Here is a 10,670-nt window from a genome sequence, read left to right on the forward strand (position 1 = left end):
GGAGGCTTTGTTCATTTCTTTTTACTCTTTTTTCTCTAAACTTCTCTTCTCACTTCATTTTATTCATTTGATCTTCAATCACTGACGCCCTTTCTTCCAGTTGACCGAGTCGGTTACTGAAGCTTGTGCATTTGTCATGTAGTTCTTGTGTCATGGTTTTCAGCTCTCTCAGGTCATTTAAGGACTTCTTTACTTTGGTTATTCTAGTTAGCCATTCAGGAAATCTTTTTCCAAGGTTTTTAGCTTCTTTGCTATGGGTTCGAACTTCCTCCTTTAGCTCGGAGAAGTTTGATCGTCTGAAACCTTCTTCTCTCAACTCGTCAAAGTCATTCTCTGTTCAGCTTTGTTCCATTGCTGGAGAGGAGCTGCATTCCTTTGGAGGGGGAGTGTTGCTCAGATTTTTAGAATTTTCAGTTTTTCTGCACTTCTTTCTCCCCATCTTTGTGGTTTTATCTACCTTTGGTCTTTAATGATGTTGATGTACAGATGGGGTTTTGGTGTGGATGTCCTTTCTGTTTGTTTGTTAGCTTTCTTTCTAATAGTCATGACCCTCAGTTTCAGGTCTGTTGGAGTTTGCTCAAGGTCCACTCCAGACCCTGTTTGCCTAGGTGGCAGCAGTGGAGGCTGCAGAAGAGTAAATATTGCTGAACAGCAAATGTTTCTGCCTGATTATTCCTCTGGAAGCTTCGTCTCAGAGGGGTACCCGGTTGTGTGAGATGTGAGGTGTCAATCTGACCCTAGTGGGGGTGTTTCCCAGTTAGGCTACTCCAGGGTCAGGGACCCACTTGAGCAGGCAGTCTGTCTGTTCTCAGATCTCAAACACCATGCTGGGAGAACCACTACTCTCTTCAAAGCTGTCAGACAGGGACATTTAAATCTGCAGAGGTTTCTGCTGTCTTTTGTTTGGCTATGCCCTCTCCCCAGAGGTGGAGTCTACAGAGGCAGGCAGGCTTCTTTGAGCTGTGGCGGGCTCCACCCAGTTCGAGCTTCCCCACTACTTTGTTTACCTACTCAAGCCTCAGCAATGGCGAGCGCCCCTCCCCCAGCCTTGCAGCCTCCTTGCAGTTAGATCTTGGACTACTGGGCTAGCAATGAGGGAGGCTCTGTGGGCGTGGGACTCTCCAAGCCAGATGCGGGATATAATCTCCTGGTGTGACGTTTGCTGAGACCCTTGATAAAGGACAGTGTTAGGGTGGGAGTAACCCAATTTTCCAGGTGCTGTGTATCACGGTTTCCCTTGGCTAGGAAAGGGAATTCCCTTCCTCCTTGCACTTTCTGGGTAAGGTGATGGCTCACCCTGCTTCGGTTGCTCTGTGTGCTGCATTCACTGTCCTGCCCCCACTGTCCAACAAGCCCCAGTGAGATGAACCCGGTACCTCAGTTGGAAATGCAGAAATCACCCGTCTCCTGTGTCACGCTGGGAGCTGGAGGCTGGATCTGTTCCTATTCGGCCATCTTGGAACTGCCTCTCATCGCTCCTTTAATGAACAAAAGGTTTTAGCTTAGATATCTTCCTATTTGTCAAGTTTTTCTGATTTTGACTTTTCAAAATATGCTGTCATATACAAGAAACGCTTGGATATAAAATTCCATGAATATTTCTCTTTTCTTGCACTCATCACTTCGGTGGATGTCATCAATTAATCTCTGGGTTATAGCATGTTTTCTTGAAAGTGTTCTGTAGTCTATTTTGGGCATTGAGAATTTCATCAAACTTAAGTGAATATTTCTGCAAATTGAAGGCATAGTCCTTTTTGATGCTTTATTATTTGCATATATTGCTTCCACAAGACCATTTCATGCAAAGACTTGTCTTGTCCTCACAGCCAGATCATTACAACGTGATATAGAATCAATTGGTCAAAAATGGTAAGGTTATCTCTGGAATGTCAATTTGACTCCATTGATCTCTCCATGTTAATTAAGACACAATATGCTGTGTTAATTACATAACATCGCTACACATTCTCAAATCAGAAAATGTAGTTCCAACTTCTTGTCGTTCAATCGTGGAAAGAATGATCTTATCTCCCAGATGCACATGCTTGGAAGTACTTCTCAACACACACACACACAGTCACATCCAGACACAAAGATACAAATACACACACAGACACAAACTGTTTAATATGTACACAATTGTTAACTGGCATTGTTTTACATGAAATAAGGCAAATGTGTAGCCACTGTCCTAACCCAGTTCCACTCCTATCATATTTGCCCATAACACTGATTAGTAAATCTGATTCAACTGTTCCATAATCACAATTTAAGCTGTGTCCATTAAATTCCCAGAGGAATGCAAAAGGATACAACCTAAGACACAAAACTTAATTGACTGCTGATATTTCATTGGTAAATTGGGTAATTGATGGGTAAATGTAGTGGAACCAGTGGGTGGGCATTAGTTATATAAGCGGTGAAGCAGCAAGATACTTCATTATTAAAAGGTGTTTGAAAGAAATTGAAACACAGGAGTGTGTGTATTCAGCTGAACTAAAATTAGAAAACCCAGAAATAAATCTCACTTGGGGTGTAAAAAAATGGCATTAGGGGAGATTCTGGGTCAATCGTCCAACTGTGCAAACTGGATCTTGGAAGCAGGATCCCTTTCCTGCAATGAGACTTGTTTATTGGTGGTGGTGTTTCAGTGGAAACGATTTTGGAGAATGGCCCCTTCCTTTTGTGTATCTGCTGATTAGATTTCATGGCTGATTAGATTTCATGGGAAATCAGGGGTTTTAAACTCTATTTAAATGTTAACATAATTCATTCAAATGACAAAAAATCAACAGGTTCTTTGATGTGGAATCATCACAGATCCATTTCTTCTTAGGTACAGTTATTAAAGTTGACCTACCAGAGTGAAACAATTATGGAGAATGGCCCCTTACTTTAGTGTATTTGCTGATTAGATTTAATGGTACATTTATCATTAGGTATAGTGATCAAAGTTGACCTACCCAAGAGCAGAGATGTCCAGGACAGAACTCAGGACTCTGTAGAATCACAGAATATTGGATGCAACACTGTTCAAGCACATAAATATGCTCATTCAGAGGGTTTCGGTGTGACGTGTGTGTGAATTGCAGTGTAATGAGCATGACACGCAGACAGGTTATCAAGTGGACTCACCTCAAAATCAGTTATGGGCATTACAGAACACTGATGCCAAGTTCCCGGATCCAGAGGAAAGAAACTCCAGCATCCTGTGTAAAGCCATGGCATCTGGATTTCTCATGCTTCTGGGGATCATGCTCCTGAAAATAGTGACTCCTTCCTCCTTGTGGAGCATCTTTCTCAGCAGCGCTCATTTCTTCTTCCAGGACTCTGTCCAACAGAAAGGGGAAGCCTTCTGATAGAGCACACTTGACCCATGAAAAGAAAAGGGAAAGAAAGGAGACCAAAGGTCACACTCTCCTCATTCCACCATCCTCCCTAAAATCATCCTGATTTCATGGGCCCTGAGACCGGGGATGCTTCTGTACACCTCGAGGCCTTGGCACCTGGCCTAAATTCTATTCTCTTTCTCATTATCTGAAAAATTTTAAGAAAATCCCCAGAGCCAGGATCTTTATTCCTAGTAAGCCAAAAGTCCCAAAGAAACACCCAAATTCTGTCCCTCTTAGTTTGGGAAACAAGTCTACCTTCATCAGCATGACATTTTCCACCAAATGTGGTAACTGCAAGTCCACCACACAATGCTTAACTGGAATTGGAAGCAACATCTCAGACGATGAAAAATACATGCAACAATCCCTAAGACAAATGGTTTATTTTTCCCTTTCTTACTAAAACAACCGCCAGTTTTAACAATGGTATGCAAATCTCTTTTAGACGCCCTGCTTTTAAATCTCTATGTTTCCTCCTGAGACAGGGACTCACTCCCATCACCCAGGCATTTACAGTGTTTAATTCTCGTTATATGCTATTCTCAAATTTACAACTATTTATTTCATCTCTCTCAAATGTTGATCCATTATCACATACGTATTAAAATATTATCTCCCATGCTGTGTGATATGTTGTTTTATATTCATCCTTTCTTAAATGAACCAAAGGTTTTAGTTGGATTAAATTGTGATTAGTCAAGTTTTCTGATTTCATGATTTCTTAAATTGCGGTCATATGACCTCAATCACTGGAAATAGAATGTCATGAGTATTTCTCTTTACTTGCAATCATAAATACGGGGAATGTCATCAATTGGTATGTCGGTGATGGCATGATTTCCTGAAAGTCTTTCACAGTCTAATTTGGACACTGAGTATTTCGTCTAAGTTCAGTGCATGTTTCCGACACTTGATGTTTTATGATTTCGGTATATAGCTTCCACAAGAGCATTTCCTGCAAAGACATGTCTTGGTCCCCACTGGTAAGTCATCTCACTCGAACACAGAATCAATAGGCTGAACATGGAAAGGTTATCGCTAGAATACTTATTAGACTGCACGGATTTCTTCTTTGATATTAAGGAAACAAATACACTGTGTTACTAACTGTACTTCATTGATGATTCTCAAGTCAGAAAGTACAGGTCTGACTTCCTGTCCTTCAATGCCTGAAAGGATGATCGTATCTGCCAAGAGCACATAGTTAGAAGCACATCGCAGCTCAAACACACACACACCCAGACATATAAACAAAAACAAAGAAACACTCACATGGGCATGATTCCGCATGCCCACAAGTTCACGCAAGCAAACACATACACACAAACACACACATTGTTTTGTAAGGACAGAATTATTCCCTACCACTGTTTTAAGTAAACTAACGCATTCCCCAGGAGTTTTAAGTGAACTCCCTGGGGAATACAAGGGGACACACCCTATGACTCATTCTTTAACTGAGTGCTGATATTGGATTGGTGGACCGCGTACCTGATGGGTGGGTGGGGTGTTCGCGGTAGGCGGGGGTGAGTTATATAAGGGCTGATGCAGCCAGATGGCACGTCATTTGAAGACTCTCTCGGGCTTTCTGCCCGTGGACGCCGCCGAAGAAGCATCGTTAAAGTCTCTCTTCTCCCTGCCGTCATGTCTAAGTCAGAGTCTCCTAAAGAGCCCGAACAGCTGAGGAAGCTCTTCATTGGAGGGTTGAGCTTTGAAACAACCGATGAGAGCCTGAGGAGCCATTTTGAGCAATGGGGAACGCTCACGGACTGTGTGGTAATGAGAGATCCAAACACCAAGCGTTCCAGGGGCTTTGGGTTTGTCACATATGCCACTGTGGAGGAGGTGGATGCAGCTATGAATGCAAGGCCACACAAGGTGGACGGAAGAGTTGTGGAACCAAAGAGAGCTGTCTCAAGAGAAGATTCTCAAAGACCAGGGGCCCACTTAACTGTGAAAAAGATATTTGTTGGTGGCATTAAAGAAGACACTGAAGAACATCACCTAAGAGATTATTTTGAACAGTATGGGAAAATTGAAGTGATTGAAATCATGACTGACCGAGGCAGTGGCAAGAAAAGGGGCTTTGCCTTTGTAACCTTTGACGACCATGACTCCGTGGATAAGATTGTCATTCAGAAATACCATACTATGAATGGCCACAACTGTGAAGTTAGGAAAGCCCTGTCAAAGCAAGAGATGGCTAGTGCTTCATCCAGCCAAAGAGGTCGAAGTGGCTCTGGAAACTTTGGTGGTGGTCGTGGAGGTGGTTTCGGTGGGAATGACAACTTCGGTCGTGGAGGAAACTTCAGTGGTCGTGGTGGCTTTGGTGGCAGCCGTGGTGGTGGTGGATATGGTGGCAGTGGGGATGGCTATAATGGATTTGGTAATGATGGAAGCAATTTTGGAGGTGGTGGAAGCTACAATGATTTTGGCAATTACAACAATCAGTCTTCAAATTTTGGACCCATGAAGGGAGGAAATTTTGGAGGCAGAAGCTCTGGCCCCTATGGCGGTGGAGGCCAATACTTTGCAAAACCACGAAACCAAGGTGGCTATGGCGGTTCCAGCAGCAGCAGTAGCTATGGCAGTGGCAGAAGATTTTAATTAGGAAACAAAGCTTAGCAGGAGAGGAGAGCCAGAGAAGTGACAGGGAAGCTACAGGTTACAACAGATTCGTGAACTCAGCCAAGCACAGTGGTGGCAGGGCCTAGCTGCTACAAAGAAGACATGTTTTAGACAAATACTCATGTGTATGGGCAAAAAACTCGAGGACTGTATTTGTGACTAATTGTATAACAGGTTATTTTAGTTTCTGTTCTGTGGAAAGTGTAAAGCATTCCAACAAAGGGTTTTAATGTAGATTTTTTTTTTTTTTGCACCCATGCTGTTGATTGCTAAATGTAATAGTCTGATCGTGACGCTGAATAAATGTCTTTTTAAAAAAAAAAAAAAAAAAAAAAAAAAAAAAAAAAAAAAGACTCTCGGAAGAGATAGCGTCTTTCTGCAACGTGTGGTCCCAGCAGAAAAAGCTTGTGATCCTTGCTCCTGGCGACATGGAGGCCGATTCACTCCACTTGGGAGGTGAGTGGCAGTTCAACCGCTTTTCAAAACTCATATCTTCTCGGCCAGATGCAGCTTTTGCTGAAATTCAGCGGACTTCTCTACCTGAGAAGTCATCACTGTCATCTGAGACCCAAGTCAACCTCTGTGATGATTTGGCTCCTGTGGCAAGACAGCCTGCCCCCAGAAAGAAGCTTCCTCTCAGTAGCAGGAGACCTGCTGCGGTGGGGGCTGGGCTCCAGAATATGGGAAATACTTGCTACTTGAATGCTTCCCTGCAGTGCCTGACATACACACCACCCCTTGCCAACTACATGCTGTCGCAGGAGCACTCTCAACTTTGTCAGCGTCACAAGTGCTGCATGCTGTGTACGATGGAAGCTCACATTACACGGGCCCTCCACTGTCCTGGCCACATCATCCAGCCCTCACAGGCATTGGCTGCTGGCTTCCATCGAGGCAAGCAGGAAGATGCCCATGAGTTTCTGATGTTTATTGTGGATGCGATGAAAAAGGCATGCCTTCCCGGGCACAAGCAGGTAGATCATGACTCTGAGGACACCACCCTCATCCACCAGATATTTGGAGGCTGCTGGAGATCTCAAATCAAGTGTCTCCACTGCCAGGGCGTTTCGGACACCTTTGACCCTTACCTGGACATCGCCCTGGATATCCAGGCAGCTCAGAGTGTGAAGCAAGCTTTGGAACAGGTGGTGAAGCCCGAAGAACTCAATGGAGAGAATGCCTATCATTGTGGTCTTTGTCTCTAGAAGGCACCTGCCTCCAAGACGTTCACTCTACACACTTCTGCCAAGGTCCTCATCCTTGTATTGAAGAGATTCTCCGATGTCACAGGCAACAAACTTGCCAAGAATGTGCAATACCCTGAGTGCCTTGACATGCAGCCATACATGTCTCAGCAGAACACAGGACCTCTAGTCTATGTCCTCTATGCTGTGCTGGTCCACGCTGGGTGGAGTTGTCACAACGGACATTACCTCTCTTATGTCAAAGCTCCAGGAGGCCAGTGGTATAAAATAGATGACACCAAGGTCACTGCCTGTAGCATCGCTTCTGTCCTGAGTCAACAGGCCTATGTCCTTTTACATCCAGAAGAGTGAACTGGAAAGATGCAGTGAGAGTGTGTCAATAGGCAGGGAACCAGGAGCCCCTGGCGCTGAACACAAAGACAGGCAAGCAACGCAAGGAGAGCTCCAGAGAGAACCCTGCCTCCAGGTACCCGACTTGGAGGAGCACTTAGTGGAAAGAGCCACTCAGGAAAGCACCTTAGACCACTGGAAGTTCCTCCAAGAGCAAAACAAAACCAAGCCTGACTTCAACGTCAGAAAAGTCGAATGTACCCTGCCTCCCAACGTGCTTGTGATTCATCCATCAAAATACAAGAATGGGATGAACAACCATCATCCTGAACAGCAAAGCTCCCTGCTGAACCTCTCTTCAAGGAAACTGACACCTCAGGAGTCCATGAACACTGACACACTCACTTCTCTGCAAGGGAGGACCAGGAGATCCAAAGGGAGGAACAAACACAGCAAGAGGGCTCTGTTTGTGTGCCAGTGATCTCAGGAAAAGTCTCCACCCAAACGCAGGAGTGCATGCGCACACAAACTGACACACACACACATACACGTACACACACACACACCCACGAGGGGGTTCACGCACGCACACACACACACACCATCACATACTCAGTCAATCCGACATAAAGTAATGAGGAGCCCAGGTTTCTGTCTACACAAGAGGGACAACTGGATAGTGACGGCTGCGTTTCAGGATGAGCCCAGACATGGGAAACATCGAGTTTTGCCGTCGTGAGTCTTCTGAACCTGTGGGGGGATTGTCTGTGTGTTTGTGTTCATGGAAGATGACATTCAGTGTGAATTTCTGAATAGGACATATTGCGGTGTAGGGTTGCACGTGAAGTTACTGCAGGGGACGGGGTTGACTATTTTCTCTTGGAGTGTGTTTCATTCGTCAGTTGTTGGTGAGCACCAGAAGTTGAAATTTTGCGAACGTGGGACTTCTGTGGATCCTTCTCCCTACCTTGAGTAGTGGAAACTGGAACGCATTTGAAGAGAGGAAGGGTGTTTTTCTTTTGAACCTGCCTCGCCGTTTTTACATTGCTTGTTGAATGGACCTCAGGCGCCCTAGGACTTGTGCCCTTGGTGGAACCCACAGAATGCTGGAAACAGACAGACAGACACACTTGCCTATTGAATGCTGTCCATTTCCAATGAATTGAAGCAGAAAATCATCCCACTGGTATGTGAGTCATTTGGAAGTAAGTCGTATTTATAATAAAGGAAATCAAACACAGGAGCGTGTGTGTATTCAACTAAAATAAAATCAGCAAGCACTGAAATAAATCTCATTTGGTGTGTATCAAAATGGCATTTGGGAGATTCCGGGTCAATCGTCCAGCTGCAAAAGGTGCATCTCTGAAGCACAGTCCCTGACCAGCAATGAGACTTGTTCATCAGAGGTGGTGTTGCAGTGGAAGTGATTGTGGGAAATGGCCCCTTCCTTTTGTGTATTCGCTGATTGGATTTCAGGCTCCGTTTCTCGTTCGGTACAGAGATCCAAGTTGACCAACCCGAGAGTAAAGATGTCCAGGGCATAACTCAGGGCTCCGTACAACCACAGAATCTTGGGTGCAACCCTGCTCAAGCACACAAATGTGCGTATTAACAGTGTCTCTGTGTGACGTGTGTGCAAAGTACAGTGTGATGAGCATGACTGGCAGACAGTATGTTACCATCGTATGTCCCCAACCACCGGAAATAGAATGTTATGAGCATTTGTCTCTTCTTGCAATCATAAATTTGGGGAATGTCATCAATCAGCCGGTCGGTGATTGCATGATTACCTGAAAGTCTTTCACCGTCTAAACTGTGCATTGAGTATTTCGTCTAACTTCAGTGCATGTTTCCAACACTCGATGCTTTATGATTTGAGTATCTAGCTCCCACCAGAGCGCTTCCTGCAAAGACTTATCTTGTTCCCCACTGGAAAGTCATTTCACTCGGATATAGAATCAAGAGCCTGAACATGGAAAAAATCAAGAGGCTGGAATGTCTATTGGATTCCCCGGATCCCTACACACACACATGCACACAGGTGCACAGTCATTTCTACACAACATAATGTGGTCCTCAGGTTTTTGTCTATGTGAAAGGGACAACTGGTTAGTGATGGCCGCATTTCAAGATGATCCCATATCTAATATGTTGTTGTGGAGTTGTGAGTATTCTGATCAGGTGAAGGGACTGTCTCTGTGCATGTGTTTTCACAGTAGATGACATCCTGTGTAAATATCTGTAGACTACAGAGGTGTAGGTTTTCCCCTCAGGTTACTGGATGAATTTGAATTTATTGTTCTGTCTTGGTTTGTTTTGATTAGTCAATTGGTAGGCGAGAGTCGGTGAAATTTTGCTAAAGTGGTATATAGGTGAATCATTCTCGTGAATGTGAATAATTGAGACTGGGATGCATTTGTAACATTGGAAGGGTGTTCTTACTTTTTATTCCAACTTTTTTTGCATTTGTTTTCAACTGATCTCAGGTGCCCTGGGTAGAACCTAGGTAATTCTTGGAACAGACAAACAGATGCTGCTAATTTTATGGTGTGAGTTTAAGTTTAATTTAAAGGGAAAATTTTCTCACCAGTATGTAATTCATTTTCAAATAAGTTATACTTATCAGCAATGGAATAATACACAACACACTGAAGTGTGTGAGTATGAAACTACAGTCAAATTAGAAAGTTCTTAAATAAACTGCATTTCATGAGTAAAGGATGGAATTTTCGGAAATTCGAGATCAACCATCCAGCTGTGAAATCTGTGTCTTTGAAGCAGTATCCCTGTCCTGAGAGTTGTTTCTCTCTGGTGGTATTTCAATGGAAACTAGTTTGGGGAATAGCCCCTTCACGTTTTATATTTGCTTGTTACTTTTCATTGTAAATCTGCGTTTTTAAACTGTATTTAAATGTTAATAGAATCCATCCCAATAAAACATAACCAACAGATCTTCTCATTTCTAATCATCACAGATCAATCTCTTGTTAGTTATGGTGATAAGTTTACTTACCTGAGAGTAAATGACACCTGGGCAGAACACAGGGCTCCATAGAAGTACAGAATCTTGGGTCCAACCCTGTCCAAGCATCAAAATGTGTATATTAACAATGTG

At 43.8% G+C, this 10,670-nt stretch overlaps 2 pseudogenes; both read left to right on the top strand.

The window, feature by feature from the left end:
- The first annotated feature begins 4,960 nt into the window (after window positions 1–4,960).
- LOC140712157 (heterogeneous nuclear ribonucleoprotein A1-like) lies at window positions 4,961–6,222 on the top strand (annotated as a pseudogene).
- Window positions 6,223–6,334: 112 nt separating this feature from the next.
- LOC103247770 (ubiquitin carboxyl-terminal hydrolase 17-like) lies at window positions 6,335–8,042 on the top strand (annotated as a pseudogene).
- Window positions 8,043–10,670: the final 2,628 nt, after the last annotated feature.

The sequence above is a fragment of the Chlorocebus sabaeus genome, chromosome 8 (assembly GCF_047675955.1).
Source record: "Chlorocebus sabaeus isolate Y175 chromosome 8, mChlSab1.0.hap1, whole genome shotgun sequence".
Taxonomy (NCBI): Eukaryota; Metazoa; Chordata; class Mammalia; order Primates; family Cercopithecidae; genus Chlorocebus; species Chlorocebus sabaeus.